At 38.9% G+C, this 16,451-nt stretch overlaps 1 long non-coding RNA gene across 3 annotated transcripts in view; it reads right to left on the reverse strand.

Moving 5' to 3' along the window:
• The window catches only part of LOC150011211 (uncharacterized), a 112,179-nt gene that overhangs the window by 42,744 nt on the left and 52,984 nt on the right, over positions 1-16,451 (reverse strand). For 2 of the 3 annotated variants that reach the window (XR_016510651.1, XR_016510650.1), the window contains 2 exons: positions 11,135-11,297; positions 9,930-11,038 (listed from right to left, as the gene is read on the reverse strand). This is a non-coding gene — a long non-coding RNA (uncharacterized LOC150011211). Of the gene's footprint in view, positions 1-9,929; positions 11,039-11,134; positions 11,298-16,451 lie in introns of those variants that run through there. The other variant, XR_016510649.1, reaches the window with a different exon arrangement.

Consider the following 16,451-nt stretch of genomic DNA (forward strand, 5'->3'; position numbering starts at 1 on the left):
CTACTCCCATGTTCTCCAGCCAACATTAGACAATTTGCTCTGTTCTGTTATCAAAGCTTCTGTGGATTGCAAAAGGGTGAGCGAGTTGCTCTGAAGTATCTACTCCTTCACTCTCCTTTATTCTTGATGTCACCTGTCTAGTAGAATTAGGAGACAGACCTTTCTCAACGGTACTGTCTACACAAGGAAATGGAGAAAGTCTAAAATGCCTCCCACAGGGGCCCAGCGATGCTTGACACTTTGCTTCCTTCGTGGGAGGCAGGAAGATTGCTGCTCAGGTACTCAGAGGACTTTTGGCTCTGATAAGGCCATCTCTGCATTTTCTAGCACCATTCTGACCTTTAGCAAGAATTATGGGAAAAGGCTGGCAAGGATGCAGAGAAAAAAGCACCTGGGGTGGAGGAGGAGAGCCATGATTGGGGATCGCTAGTTCTCCCTTTCCTGGGCAGATTCAACCACTAGTAGAAACAAAAAAGGGGGTATGTGTAGAGGGAATTTACTCAGACCTCAAACCTCTGAGAATAGGTAAGAGTGAAGGGATCCTACTGTCTCACCACATACAAAACGCAGGAGGTGAATTGGGAGCTGAGAGGCATTATCTTAATAACCAGCATACCTAACATGAGTCATGCTCAGGGGTTGAGGACTCACCTCAGGGATATGAGAATACTGTAAAAAGTAGCTCGGTGAGTCATGATCTCTCAGACCCTGTTTGCAAATTAAAAAATATATATATGGACAATAACGTCCTGGTGAGATTGTTGAACAGATTCATCAAGATGTTTGTAAAAGCCAAGGCCTGAAACAGGCTGTTGGTGGCTTATTGTTTTCTTGGTTTCTACATACCTCGGTGAGGGGTTGGGGGAAGATAGTACAGACATGGAGTAAAAGGGGATGAGGCCATGAATATCTTAAGAGAAGGTTATTTTCTAGACTTTAGAGTGTTTAGCTGCTGACAGATGTTGTGGTCCAGCTGGCTTTAAAAATTTGGATTTGATAAAACTGAGGAAAATGTTTACTAAAATTATTCTTTATAGTTTATATTAAAAGGGCCATAACCAAGAAGTACAAATTTAAAGTAAAAAAAAAATTTTACAAAATCATGTGTATTATTTGTGCAAAGCCTGGTTTATTTCAGGTAAGCCTCACAATTTTCTGCCCTTGCATTTAAAATAAATGTGTGCTCTTGAAACAAACATGCACCCACATGTACACATCTACTCCATACAACTATGGTGAGCAACTAATTATTAAATTCATTCATTCTAGTTCCCTTTGGGGGCCTCCTGTCAATTTGAGTTACTTGTTTATTTAGCCTGGGCTCTTATATTTTCTTTAGGGACATTAATGCCTATTAGTAAATAACAGTATGTTTTTCATAAACTGTTTAGAATTTCAGACTTCCTGCATTTATATTAGGTACCCAGTATAAAACCCGTATTCATATACTAATGGTTTTTATGAGAACACTGTGTCCTATTTATGCTTCAAAGGACTCATCGCTCAAGATCTGGAAATTAACAGAGCTCTGTTGATTGTTCTTTTTTGTTTATCACTGTTTGACTTCAGCTGTGGCATTCTTATAACAATTCAATTCATGAATAAGATAAAAACGCCTTATATGAAATGAAACCTTAGAAAGGAATATACATGTGAGAAAAAATATAAAACTCATTTTGAGGAATTCAAAGGAAAGGCAAGATATAATTCCAAGTTTTTCATTAGTGTACATTTCTCTACAGAGAAATGGGAGATTGTGTGTTTTACCCATGAAGATGGACGTTGTCAAAGGTATATAGCTTTTTATAAATGTGCATGTTGGTTTGAATAGTTATTCCTACAAAGTCTCCAAATGATAATTTGTGTTAGCGCCAGAGACATAAGACCTTCTTCTTTGGTTGAAAGACCAGCTAGTTATCATATTGTCTTATTTATATTTTTTAAAAATGCAACAAATGCTACTAGTTTCTTGGTTGTCTTGTAATTTTATAAAATTCAGAGAGAAGATAAATATGAAGGAGCCAGATTGTGCAAGAGAGACTAAGATAAACACCAGATTCTAGAACAAGTTACCACAGCAAGTGGAACAGGTAGTTCAGCTTAAAAGTTATATCCTTCACACCATAAATATATCTAACCTTTCAACATCAAGAGATGTGTGGACATTTTGACATTAATTTTAATGAGGAGCGGTGGGTAGATACTGAGTTAAGAGTTAGCATGGTGTACTCTGGTTCCCATTGGCTGACTCATGGTTTTTAAATATTTCCAGATACTGATCTGAGAGTTGGCAGTCCTGAGTCCCTCAGGTCTAGCCTTGCTGGAAACCAGTAGTATGATCACAGAACTTCAATCCCTCATCTATAGAACAGGGGAATTGAGAAATGTAATTTCTGACTTCCTTCCATTTCTAAAATAATTTATTTTATCTTAAAAATCTAGAATCAAATTTGACAAAGTAAGTAAAGATATCACTACTTGATAACCTCAAGATAAGTAAAGCAAAAGAATCAAGAGAGAAAGGGAATCTGGTTAATTTGATAGAAATAGCATAATACTGATTTTAAAGAAAGGTCAAGCAAAAATTTCCTGACATTTAATTCCTGATAGGACTGTGGATTAGTACAACATACCTGGACAGTAATTTGGTAATTTATATGAGGAGCCATAAAAATGCCCATTAACTTCTGATTCAGTAATTCAACAACTAAGAATTTATCCTAAGGATGAATTGGGATAAAAGTTGTCACACAAAGATGCTTATCACAGTATTCTTTGTAAGAGGGGAAAAAGGAACAGCAAAACCGTATGTTACAAGAATATGATGCTTAAAGTATGTTAATTCAAATGGTGAGAAATAGAGTGATTCTTTGTTATTATCATACATCATTCCAGTATCTTAACACATAGGTGCTAGGAACTGCCAAAGGAGTATTACTTTACTCAACAAATATTTGAGTGTCTACTGTGTACAGACACAATTCCAGGCTCTGAGGATTAAAGCCATAAATAAGAGACAGATCCATTCCCTGGAGTGCTGGAGCTTATGTTCCAGTGATGAAAGGCAACCAACCAATCAACTGGTTTTTAAAAAGCAGGTAAATATGTAATATATCAGATGATGAAAGTGTTATGTATGGAGAAAAATGAATCTGGGTAAGGTGGTGGGGGTCTGGAGGAGGGGACTTATCATTTTACAGAGAACAGCCACAGCAGTTCTCACTGGGGAGGAGTCTTTTGAGTAGAGACCTGAGGCATTGAGAGGATGAGATATATACAGGGCGGGCAAAAGTAAGTTTGCAGTTGTTCATATGGAAAATAATACAATAACTAATAAATAATAATACAAGAATAAACTCTGTGTTTTGCGTATTTGCAAATGTTGCCCCACTCTGTAGATATCCAGTAAGGGTATTCTAGGTAGAGGGCTCTGAAATTTCAGAGCAAGTTCAGAGACTCTGAATAGAAGCACATTTGGTACATACATGGAATACCACAAAATAAATCAGTGAGTCTGGATGGGATGAACTAGGGCAAGAGATGAGTTTGAACAGATGGGAGTGAATGCAGGCTATGTGGGGCCCTGTGGGTCACTTCAAGGACTGTGAACTTAATTAAACCAGAAATTAAGTCATCAATCTTTATTGAGCCCTCATTGTGTAACCTAATATTGGGAGACCAATAGGTGGTTTATATATTTCTTGTTAAAACAAACTCCCAGAATATTTTTCTATCTCTTGGCTAGAAAGTTGTTTTTTCTTAATGCCTAATTAAATACACGAAAGAATAAAAAGCTAATAGAATGAATGAATGAACCATGAGGGCTAATATTATTATCTTAACCCAATTAATTTATTTTATATTTGTCTTGATAAGGGCTAACGGTGAAAAGAAAAGCAAGGAAACCTGGTGTCCGTGGTTTCCATCTCTGGGTTGCCATATGTCTCTGAGCCTCTATTATGGAAGGTCAAGGAGAGAGGAGCCATCTAGTAGAATCATGAGAGGTTTTTCTCAAACCACATCCTCCTCACCCTTTGACCATTATCAGCATTTCCAATTCCGGGATAGCCTAAATTCTAAGAACAAGGTCTAGGACTGATCTGACTCCATGAATTAGTTTAGAGATGGGAAATCTGAAGCTCATGACCAAGAGGGTCATGCGTTTTGGTGCTTACTGAGGTTCTGGGCTCTGCTGTCATGTGTAGACCCCACTCGGATCCAGAGCTGATAGCCGAACTTCCCCCCTCAGTCATGCTTTACCTGTAGATGAAAGTGACTTTAATGACAAAGATGAGCAAGTGGGAGCATGGGCCAGGATGAGCCTATCACCACTTGAGCAAGGACAACTCACAGTACATGCCTACTCGGTGAGCTCCAAATTGTGGCTAAAATATTAGGCTTTGCTATTTGAGCCATGGATTCAGAGTGCCTGGGACCATCCAATAAATGAGAGAAGAACTCTGAACTCTTTATTTCACTTATTTTAGGCCTCACAATTCCATAGTGTCATTTGGGGTTTGAATGTGTAGGACAATGTGTGGATTTTCTTAAAATGACCCAACCCAGATCCCTTTATAGTATCCTCCACTGATTAAGGTAACGTTGGTGGCACCTCTGATGGAGTGAAGCTTCTGATAAGGACATGAGAGGGAAACAAAGTGGGAAGAAATGTTTTGTTTCATAATCACACTCCTACTCTTTTTTTGATGTTGTCTCTGTTTTTGCCACAACTACTGGCGAAACAGAGATTTTACTCATCGACTTGCTGAAGTGAGATCACTGTTTATTGCACCATTCTGTTCCCCTGGTCTATGCATTTATATGCACTTTACATAAGAATGTGAGACTCATTGCCAACCAATAACCCTGAAAAGGCCAGTGTCTGGTGAGACTTTCAATATGCAGAGCTGTTGGGAGAGGCTGAGACCTTCTTGAAAGCAGCCACTTTTGCGTAAGTTGCCTCGTAGCTCCAGCAAGTACTGGAGTTTAATATAACCATGCACAGATGAAGGAGGGGGGAAACTGGGCAAATATGTGGCCATTTTTGAAGTCACGGGCATGCTGGCAGCTTCAATTCATCCTTTCTCATATGGGTAATAGCTAATTGCAGCCCACTGAGACTCAGCAGTAATTAATTAATCTAAGTAAGTGTGTCCATTAAAATCTACTATCTGCTTCTAATGGTACTTGTGAAGATATTCAGAAGTAAATATGTTCTCCAGGGCGGAACACTTTGTAAAAAAAATGTGCAAGAACCACTCACTCACTTAAGCTTTATATAAATTCCTGCATAAATTAATTTTAAATCCTTGACTCTTGCCTATAGCAATTTGGCATGTTCTAAATCCTGACATGGATCTTTCCCTGATTGTAGTGACCTTTTCTTGCTCTGGATTCTTATAATAATTTTGTATATGTCACTCATCACATTTTACCTGGAATGGCCTAGTACAGAATTAACTCTCCTCACTCTTACAGTAGACCTTTAACTGTGTACGTGTGTTTGCTCTTCTTCCCTAACCACATATATCTTACGGTGATATATCCTCATACTTCTTTATTTCCCTCCCCCTATCTTTCCTTTCTATTTATTCACAAATATTTGAATACCTATTAAGTATCAGGGACATTACTAGGATCCGGGTATACAGTGAGGAGTAAGCATGGAGTTTAAAAATAATATAATTACAATAAAATAACTCTGGATACAACAAATACAAGGGAGGGATTGAAAAAAAAAACCGGAACTTATTTATAAAAAATTGTGTATTCATTCTTAGATGTTTAAACTTAAATCACCTTCAAAAAACTCTCCATTTGATGCAATACACCTATTGAGACATTTTTTTTCACTGCTCAAAAACAGGTTTTGAACTCATCGATTTTGATGCCTTTTAGTGCTTGTGCCGTTTTTCATTTCACCTCTTCCACATCAGCAAAACGTTTCCCTTTGAGGACTTTTTTCATTCAGGAAAACAAAACAAAACAAAACAAATCCCTCGGGTGAGATCAGGTGAAAGGGGAGGGTGGGGATTGGGGGGGGGGTCATGCTGTTTTTGGTCCAAAACTGCTGAGCACTCGGCATGGAAGGGGCAGGTGCACTAGTAAATCACCCATCATGAAATGGGCAAACGCGCTGAGTCTTCAGAAAAAAATTCACTGAGGCCAAACACAGCCTTTCACAACAATGTCAGCTGGCACACTGATACAGATGGGTTCTTAGAACACTCACCTAGAGGGGGAAGCCTGTATGACATACAAGGGGCCCACCCTCCAGAAGGTAATTCCATTTTGGGGGGCGAGGGAGGGGGTCCTCCCTTGTTTGGTGTCACTAATGCTCACTATATTCCATTTCTTATAGCAATAGGTTTCATAATTTTTAAGTTTTAGCATTTGTACTTCCTAATCCTTTTCCTCATTCACAATTATTCTATAGATGTTAGTGATAAAGTCAAGTTATAATATCTATATGTTTATAAGTTAAACTAGCATTAAAGTTACAACTAAATTGACAAATCTCCACCCTCACATTGATATGTAAATGCAGGGAGAATATAGTTCTCTTAGCACTACTAGTGAGCAGTTTTTAAGGAAAAGACATTATTTCTCTTCCTGGGGTAGCTCACATTTTCAGAGCACAGGTTAAAATCCCATTGTGTGGAGGAAATAAAGAGGCAAAAGATAACAGAAATTATTTTTATTAGAATTCTCACTGAAAAAACAATTTAGAAAACCAGTGAAAATGAGTATATATCAAAAGTCAATATTAAAATAGTTCAAGGAAAACTACATATACAGAAAACAGTGAAAGTATTCTTTGGTAAATCATCAACATGAAAACAGTTCAAGTTTAAAAAAATTAAACTATTAATCCAACTGAGATATTTAGGCGCATATAGAAAGAACTTGCAACTGGACATCTGAAGGTAGGGGTGGACATGAGAAAGGGAAAGGAAAAAGAGAGAAAGGGAGAAAACCAGTATTTCATGAACTTTCTTTAAAAAAAAAAAAAACGTGCTAAATAATTTGTTAGGCCTGTACACATTACTTCATTTAATCCTTACAACAGTTTTGCAAGGTGTATTACTTCTCCCCATTTTAAAGATAAAGAGGCTCACAGACTTGCCCAGGTCACGAAGTTGGAATGGCAGAGAGATTAGAACCCAACTCCACTCTAAAGCCTTCCTTCCTTCCTCTGATAGCAGGTGTTTCTAGAATACACTATACTTGTAAGTGGAAGACAACTATCAGTGGATTTATGGACCTGAGGAAGTATTGATTTAGCCCGTCTGATGTATATCCTTTTTGTGCTTGGGAGTAGAGCAATCTGGACCACATTTCCAAGAGGGCAAGTCTGATTTGACAATTTCTTCTTTGTTTCAGAAGGAAAGACCACAACAGGAGAAAGAAGGCATAGGAGGACTTAATGCTGCCTACCAGATTGGTGGGCTATTAAGTTTTCCTAGAGCATGTTTGTTAATAGAAAACAGAGGGAAAAAGTATGATAAAGAGAAATGTGCAAACCCAAATGTGCATGTAAATCAATGATTACGAAGATGAATCAGCTCTTGTAACCTAGATTCCTTAGCCATCAAAATCTAAGGATAAAGAGACTCAAAGAAACACCAAGCATGTAGCAAAGCTATACGCTAAATCATTTCTCCATCACATGCACAGCTCCACCGGCTAATGTTTTCTATACTGATGGCCCCTTCTTAGTTGATGATTTTTCACAATGTATTTCATGGCTTCCATCCCTACATGAGACTTTATTACTATCACATAGGAATAAAAAGCCATAAAGCACTAGAGTGAATTTATCTTGGTCGGATGCAAAACTTATTTTCTTCACATGACTTCACAACCATTTCAAAGCTAACCAATCATTTCATGCTGCATTAAAGAACATTTTAAACTACGCATAAGTGACAGGAAGCACACTTACGTTGTGACATCACAAATTAACAAGATTTCATCCTTCAACGACATTCTTAGCTACGAGGACCAGGGAACAAGACTAGGAGACACTCAACAACACTCAACCATTGAAGTCACCAAAAACAAAGGACACTGGGGAGAATTCCTGGAGCAAAGCTCATCACTTTGACATAGAACTTGGAAACACATGAGGAAAGACAGAAGACAGACAAATCACTGAAACCAGGGGATTTATTTCAAGCCCCTGTTTTAAACTTCTTCCCCAGCAAGTTTTCTTACGTGCCCACAGCCAGCTTTTTCATTTTGGAGCAGGTGGGGAGAGGGGAACTTAGCACCTGCTTGCACTAAGTAATCATTAAGCCTTCTACACCTAAATAACAAAAAGAAAGAAAGAAAATAAAAGAGAGGGAAAACTCTACAGCATCCTAAGGGACCACAAGCACTAACTACTCATCTACAGACCTTCACGGAGGCTGATACCATCCCCCACCCCCATATATGGAAGAAAATATCTAACTCTGCCAGAGACAATACTGTGCACTAAATCCCTCAGTTATCTAAATATCTCAGGTCCAGAGCCCAAGAACATTCTTTATGCTGTTTTAAAGTGACATTGCTCATGGAATTATTAATACACTTACTTATAAGTGGCCTTACCAAAACCCAATTCTCCAGGACCACTGAAAACTCAATGCCACAAATTCTCATGGATTTCTGGCTTTTCAAAAATGAACTTGCAGTACCTAATTGCCAGCTGCTGAAACGGGGTCCCAGACTATTGAGCTCTGCCCTCTGCTTTTTAAAAAAACATTGTATTATGCAAATTCAAATAAAAGACACAAGGGCTTAAGTTTCTCATTAGGAGTAAGGTCTAGGTAAACAATTTCCACCTAGAGGTTACTATAATGAAACGTTGGTTTATGTGAATTACAGGGAGGGGACTGGAAATAGTTAAAATGAAAGGAAGTGCATACATAAATTCAATTATCATGCATGAAACATGCAAATGATTTAAGCACTGCATCTGAAACTCTAGTTTATATTCATTAATCTCAGGTTGCACTTTTGAAGGAGAAAGACATGTTAATTGGGTCCAGATTAATGCACTCCCAAACCTCTCCAATTTGTTTTTAGGTGAGGGTTAAATGATATGTATTAAAATAAACACAGCTGCTCATCTGCCTTTCTATTCCACCTCCCCCACTCCACCTCTACCTCCACTCTCAGCTGCTCCACCTCGCCCACCTCGCTCTGTTCCCAGCTGGCTCCCCTCCCCCACCACACCCTTCCACCCTTCAGGGAAGGAACGAAAGAGCCTTAACATTTTCCTTTTGAAAATACATTGGAAGATTAACTTTGTCTCTTAGCCTTTTTTATCCTTTTCCCATCCCCAGAAGGACCAAATTCCAGAAGGAGAATCAGTTGCACATCAAATCCTAATGATGCCTAACTGCGGTGTCAAGGCTGTGTGCACATAGGCGCGCTGGCCAGCACCTCCGTGCACAGGGGTTCTTTCTACAAGCTTGGTCCTGAGCCCTTTGACCAGTAAGTACTGAAGGACAGTTTCAAAGTGTCCCGGCACCTGCTTGCTTGAAGCCAAAGTTGCTGCAGGTTGGCATGGCAATCCTGTAACTCAGTTAGGTGGTAAACTAGAGAATTGAGAGAAAACTTGGGGTTTTGGTTGCTGTTCTTCTTCTATGGGCCACCCTGCTAGCAGAAACTCACACAGAGCAGAGAGCACCCAAAAGGTCTTTTGAAAGATCACCTTTACTTTCCTCTCCTCCCTGGCAAACTACATAAGTTCCTCCTTCTGTTTCTCTTCCTTCCTTCCTTCCTTCTTTCCTTCTTTCCTTCCTTCCTTCCTTCCTTCCTTCATCCCTTTCTTTCTCTCTCTCTCTCTTTTTTCTCTTTCTTTCTTTTTTCTTTCTCTCTCTCTCTCTTTCTTTCTTTCTCTTTCCTTCCTTCTCTCCTTCCTCCCTCCCTTCCTTCCTTCCTTCCTTCCTTCCTTCCTTCCTTCCTTCCATTTTCCTTTCTTTCTCATTTCTTGGCATCATTAGTGGGGACACAAACAACACGTTTTTGGAAGAATCTTATCTCATGAATAATGAAACTTTTAAAGATAGTAAAACATTCCTTCTAGAAAACGGAAACAAAGGCAGGGGCACTATGGGCTATTGGGGACGGGCTGAGGCACAGAGGCAGGATGGAAGGGATTCTCTCAGTCACACAGCACCCTTCAAGGAGTTAAACCAGGCACACACCCCAATAAAAAAGAGGCCTTCAAACTAATTTCACACTGAAAATGATGTTTAATTTGATTCATGCTCTTCCCAAAGGGAAAGGGTTAGTCTCATCACTGGGTTTATATCCTGCTCCCCCTTCTCCTTTCACAGGAATTGAAAATTCAGATTGACCATTCATCATGACATGACACAATCTTTTTTTCCTGGTCCAAAAATCAAATGAAAGCCTCGGACCACATCTGAGAACCCACTGGCTGGCCAATGCCCCCCACTGATGTGCACGACAGAGAGAAGACAAGAACAAGGGCACATACGCACACAGAGACAGAAATCACCGGACATGCACTCACAGTGAAACACACAAATACGTACAGTTGTTAACAGTCATTGGCTCAGACAGCCTCTTCACCTCAACTGATTTTTGCATCTTTGCAAATGTAAAATTGGTCACAGGACATAATGACAAGGACGAGACTGACATTAAATATGTCAACATCTTGACAGGTGCTCTGACCACTCTTTAGTTAGGAAAGACACTTAGGATAGTCATTGTTCCTAAAGGAAAAAATGATTATACGCTAGCCAAGCCCTAAGTACAAGCTAAAGATATTCACCTCGTGAGGCTATTCCTCAACTAGCCCCTTGGCACTTGCTGGAATTATTCGTAGCACGAGCTCCACTTTCTCATTTTCTGCTGACTCCACGTGGGTAATTTCTTTCTCATGATTAAAAGTGAGCTTGGCAGACCCTTCAAAGCGTGGCTTGAGGTGTGGTGGGGTTCCAAGTGCATCCTTTGTCTACGGCAGGTAGCTAGTAATTCATCGGTGGACCGGCAGGCCAGGGGAATATTCACACACCTATAATGATTTTTTTTAATGCAACCTTTATAGATATCTTTATATAAACATATTTTTATACTGACACATGCAACTGACAGGAAATGAACTGTTTACCTTGGGAAAGAATAGGCTGGCTTTTCTCTTCCAAATAATCACTCCGGCCTCTCTGAATGTCATCCAAAAGCGATTCTGCCTCCTTCGACTTATCCAGCATCTGAGGCTGTGAGATAACCCTCGGAGCACTGGCCTCCTTCCCTGCCCCTTCATTATTAGCCTCCTGGTGGGTGAGATAGAATACAGTGAATGTAATAACCGCACTTCACACAACAGGCTCGCTCTCTCTTTTAAATTGAAAATCCCCTTATTACAAAACAAGGGGTGTTCTTTTTCTTCTACCTTTAAGTAGGACTGCCACATTCATTGCTTTTTACAAAGACGCAGCTGCTTTTTAAGCTACAGATAAATAGAATCTGCTAGGCGGTAATTCGACTCAGTCTGAATGCATTATTTTCTAAGACATTTTGGCGAAAGGCTTTTTTTTTTTTATTATAAACTGGAATGAACAAGGAAAGTCCTTTTCTCTTCTAATTATAAATGTGTTTTGTTCCCTACTATTAACCTACAGTGTCAGATTGATCTTCTTCTTCTTCTTTTTCTGTAGCCAGTTCAATAAATCAACATTTTTTTCCCCCCTGGAAAATTAGAGGGCTGATGATTAAGTCTTCATGAACTCTAGTAACAAAAATAAAAATAGCATAAGGAAGAAGCAAATACAAATGCTGCAACCATAAATACAGGCAATGAAGTGACCTCTGATGTCCAAGATAACGAATCCTGTTTTGACACAAAATGTTAAGATAAAGGGGCTTTACTTTTTAATTTCACTTTACCTAATTAAATTTAATAAAATTAAGGTTTTCCAGACATTTTCATAAAGTTGATCTTATTATATTTATTCAGCTAAAGAAGAAGATATAATAAAACTGTAACATTTCAAAAAGGAATGCCCAAACCTCTTGTGTTCATTGACTCGTTCATTATGTGTGATAGCTGGGAATCCTACCATGGCCCCTCACTTCTCAAGCAGTGTTTTAAAGAGTTACAACAGAAGAGGAAACACTGTGAGTAAATGTATTCAATCTGAATTTCTGCTGACATCGCTTTAATGCCAAAGATAAACACTAAGAAAATGGTGAGTTCCTAAGAATATCAAAAGGCAGTCTAGAAACTCCACTCATCTAAGTATTGGTTTAATTTGGGTCCCAATTGTTGATATTTCTGACTATAACATTACCATAGGCCACAGTGGCTATGTTCTATGTCCATATGGATGCATTGCCTTGTCAAGGGGAGGAAATCCCACAGGGTATCAGTGGGGTTCCAATTAAGGGAAAATAAATACCGCTGCAGCGCTGACAATAAGTGGAGATTGCCAGTATCTCACAGAAGCACAGGCAGGTGCCCACCCCTCAAGCTACAGATTGAAAGCCCAAGATGTCATGGCCCTTCCCTCAGCCATGGTGAAAAGCAAAGTGTTGAAGATGAACTCTGGGTGGCGGAGAGTTTCAGAGCGATTTATTCTTATTTGTTTATATTATTTTATTTCTGATAAAGGGGATAAGTGGGAATTGAAGGAGCCTTGTGCAAACATAAAGAACTCTGCAGTGAGATTACATGCATATTTGAGAGAGAGAGAGAGCGCTTGACATATTTCCATCTAAAACCCTTTCTGCAGTATGTTTGAGAATTTTAAAAGGAGGATATTTATTACAAGTGAAATGCTTCCAGATTTTCAGAACACCCACTCTAGGAGGAGATACATTTGCAGTGAACGGTGGTGATTCGACCACTCTGCTTAGATTTGAATCAATTTTCAGTCCTCTGATATGCTTGGGAACAAATAAGGCGCCATTGCGTTGCTGGCATTAGCATCAGAGACCCAGTGATGCTGTAGGAACACAAGAAGCCCAGTTTACCTGCGATAAATAACAAGCCCCTTCACTGAGGAACAGATGGACGTGAATTAGGCATCGCTAGAAGAGTGAAAATGGAATCCTTATATATCAATATCTCCACTGAGCTAAGGTCTCAATAACAAGACTGCTTTGGCAATAAGGAATGTTTACTTTTGTAATATTGATATGTGAGGCAAATAGAAGAAAAAATATTTTAGGTGTATATTTGAAGGAACTTAATTTTCTGTATATCCAGATTTACAGAGAACAGACGGGTGGCTGTCAGAAGAGAGGGAGGTTGTGGGCCTGGGTGAAAAAGGTGAAAGGATTAAGAAAAAAAACCTCAGACACAGATAACAGTATGGCGATTACCAGAGGGAAGCGGGGTGGGGGGGGGGGAGAAGAGGGTAAAGTGGGGCTAAATGGTGATAGAAGGAGACTTGACTTGATCTTCTGCCACCTGTAGTATTATTTTAAGATAATAAAAGTTGTCTTATGTACAGTGATGGGCAAAAGTAGGCTTACAGTTGTATGTGAAACACATTGTTTATTCTTGTATTATTATTTATTATTTTATTATTTTCCTTACTAACAACTGTAATGGTAACATAAGCCACCAACCAAAGCTCTTGGCCCTTATTAAACTTTGAAAGTAATTAAATAAGTTGCTCTACTGAAAGAAACTATGGTGATAGAGAGAAGAATGGCTGTCCCACTAAAGAAGACACAGTGGACAGTGCTTTGACAACATGGCCTTAATTCATAAAAGAAAAAGAAAGAGGAGCGACATAAGAAGAAACAAAGAGGTGATGGAGGAGAAAGAGGAAAAGGATATGTCAAAAATCCACCGAGTACAACAAACAAGTTATTTTCTTCCTTTCCATGTGAAAATAATTCTCTTTACACCATACCCTCTGCCTCTGACAAGCAAACTCAGTTTTTACCATTCAAAGCCTCACTCTTGAGGAGAGTATGCCTGTCTTACTGGCTTCGATGAAGATTAAGGCAGGTTACTGTGAGTTATCTCTGATAAACTGGTAAATAGCAGTTATATCCAACAAGGAACATTCATGTAGTCATACACATACCTGCACTAACAACCTATCAGGTATACTGTCACTGCATTTAAGGAAAACCAGGCAGGTGATAAAAACACTATTCTGCATTGTCTCATTTCTACTGAAAAAAAGAAAAAGAAAAAAAGGAATAGCAGCTAACCATATCCAGGTTGTAAGAAGACATTATTGGGATTGTGACAATGTGGTCAAGAGGGATTAAATTTCCAATCATGAAGTAGCTACTTCAAAAAACACTTCTATTGTAAAACATACTTTCTGTGTATCCTTTTCACTTCCATCAACACTACTGTTTTGTTTTTTTAACATGAAAAAGGTAAATTACGTTATGAAGATAAACTTTGGCATAAGTATATAGCCATCTCTCAATACCCATGAAGAATTGGTTCCAGGGCCCCCTCCCCCAACATGCACACACATGAATACCAAAATCCACAATGTTTGAGTCCCTTATATAAAATGGCATAGTATTTGCCTAATAAAATATAAATACTACTGTGTAAGTAGTTGTTATAGTGTATTGTTTAGGGAATAATGACAAGGGAAAAATGTCTGCCCATCTTCGGTACAAATGCAACCAACATAAGCCTAACTATGTCATATAGGTCAGCAACAATATAATCTTTTTTTCCAAATATTTTTGATAAGTTGTTTATTGAATTCATGGATGGGGGACTGCGGATATGGAGGGCCAATGCTACTACTTCTTTTAACAAAAAAATACACTGATGTAAATTTTAAAATGTCTGCTTTTCATGTTCTTCTTTCTAAACCTGCTTTCTGAATCAGGTTGTTTGAGATTATCTCACTTCTCCAAAGCCAAATACCTATGATGATCAAACTTGACAATTATTGTACAAGCACATACAAACTCCGAGAAGGGCAACTTCAAAAAGATTTCCTCCTCCTGGTAGCTGTTAGCTCAGGAACAGAGAGGCTCTGGAAGGAATCTCCAGGCTCCACTGACCACAGGAACTCAGCGCCAAGAATCTAATCACTCTGCAGCGCACAGTACAAAGGCGGTGAATGGGAGCCACAGAGCTGTGGTGAATGTGGCGTGTCTTACAAATGAGGAAACACGTTATCTTCCCAGAATCACATTCAGCACGGAGATGCTCTAAATATGAAAAGTAAGACAAGCTTTTTAACTCCTTGCCAAGGCTTCCTGACATCCAGCACTTTGTGAGGTCAAGAAAAGTGTCCTCAGCTTCTATTTTCTGTTCCTCTTCAGAGAACACGGTAAAGAATGGGGCCGTCCAGCTGCCCATTAGCACGCCACACTTGGCTGACTCCCATCCTTGCCTGGGGAGGGTGTCCACTGCATTTGAGACTCACAGAAGAAAAACCAAAATCAATTGAACAGGAAAGAAATTCCCATATTTTTGCCTCTTTAACATTCTCCAAAGTGCCCATGGTATAGTTAAGTTGAAAGAGTTTTACATAATGAAGATTATTGAGGCATAAATCATATAGGTAAAAACTGAGATGTAAGAAGGAGATGAAATCTAACAGCTAATTAAATTCAATAAGGGCTCTGAAAACACAACATGCCCACTAAGCTTCCCATGCCAATATTTTGTTTTAGAAGGGACAAAGAGTAAGGGGCTGTAGATTCCACAGTGTGATCTTTTAGTGAAGCCTGAGGACAGAAAAAAAAAAAAAAAAGATTAGATGCATGGATTTCTGTGCTGAATGGATACCAGCGCCAAGATGCAAAGAATAGATAAGTTTGAGATTTGGAGGAACAAAATTTGAAGCCAGCCAGTAAAACGGATTGAACCTTATTACCTCTAGTCACTGAGAAATTCCCGAGACAGTTGGATGCAATTTGAAAAGGTCAGAAAAATATTTCCTGCACAACATTACTGCTTCATGGTTTAAGGGTGCACATTTGTGAGATGCCAGCTCTAATCATTTTTATTGACTTTGCTTTCCAGAGACAGACAGACAGTCTGGGAGGCCAGACCAGTAGATAAGAGAAAGGCAATCTTATAAATGAAAATCTCTCTTATTTTTTCTCTCTTTCATTTGTGACTGTGAAAAATCCCAAATCTTGCCCGTTGGAGGAGAAACTACAGCAACGTCACTAAAGAATGACAGAATAGAAGTGAAATAAAGGAAAGTATCACTCTAATTCTAACAATGCTATTTTCTACTAATTACTATTAATTTAGCCTCAATTATATGCTAGACGTTGTGAAAGGTAAATAGTGCTACACTTTAACCTAAGTGTGAATATTTAAAATGAAACACCATCAAATAACACCCAGGTATGGATATTCATTTATTGTCAGCAGTTCCTCTGAGGGATGGCTTCATAACAGAGAGAAAGCCACAGAAAAAGGGTAAAAATTAAATGAAACATAACTACATACTCAAGACAGTGTCATAGTGAAAGCT

This window comes from Furipterus horrens, unplaced genomic scaffold (assembly GCF_987537825.1).
Source record: "Furipterus horrens unplaced genomic scaffold, mFurHor1.1.pri manual_scaffold_4, whole genome shotgun sequence".
Taxonomy (NCBI): domain Eukaryota; kingdom Metazoa; phylum Chordata; class Mammalia; order Chiroptera; family Furipteridae; genus Furipterus; species Furipterus horrens.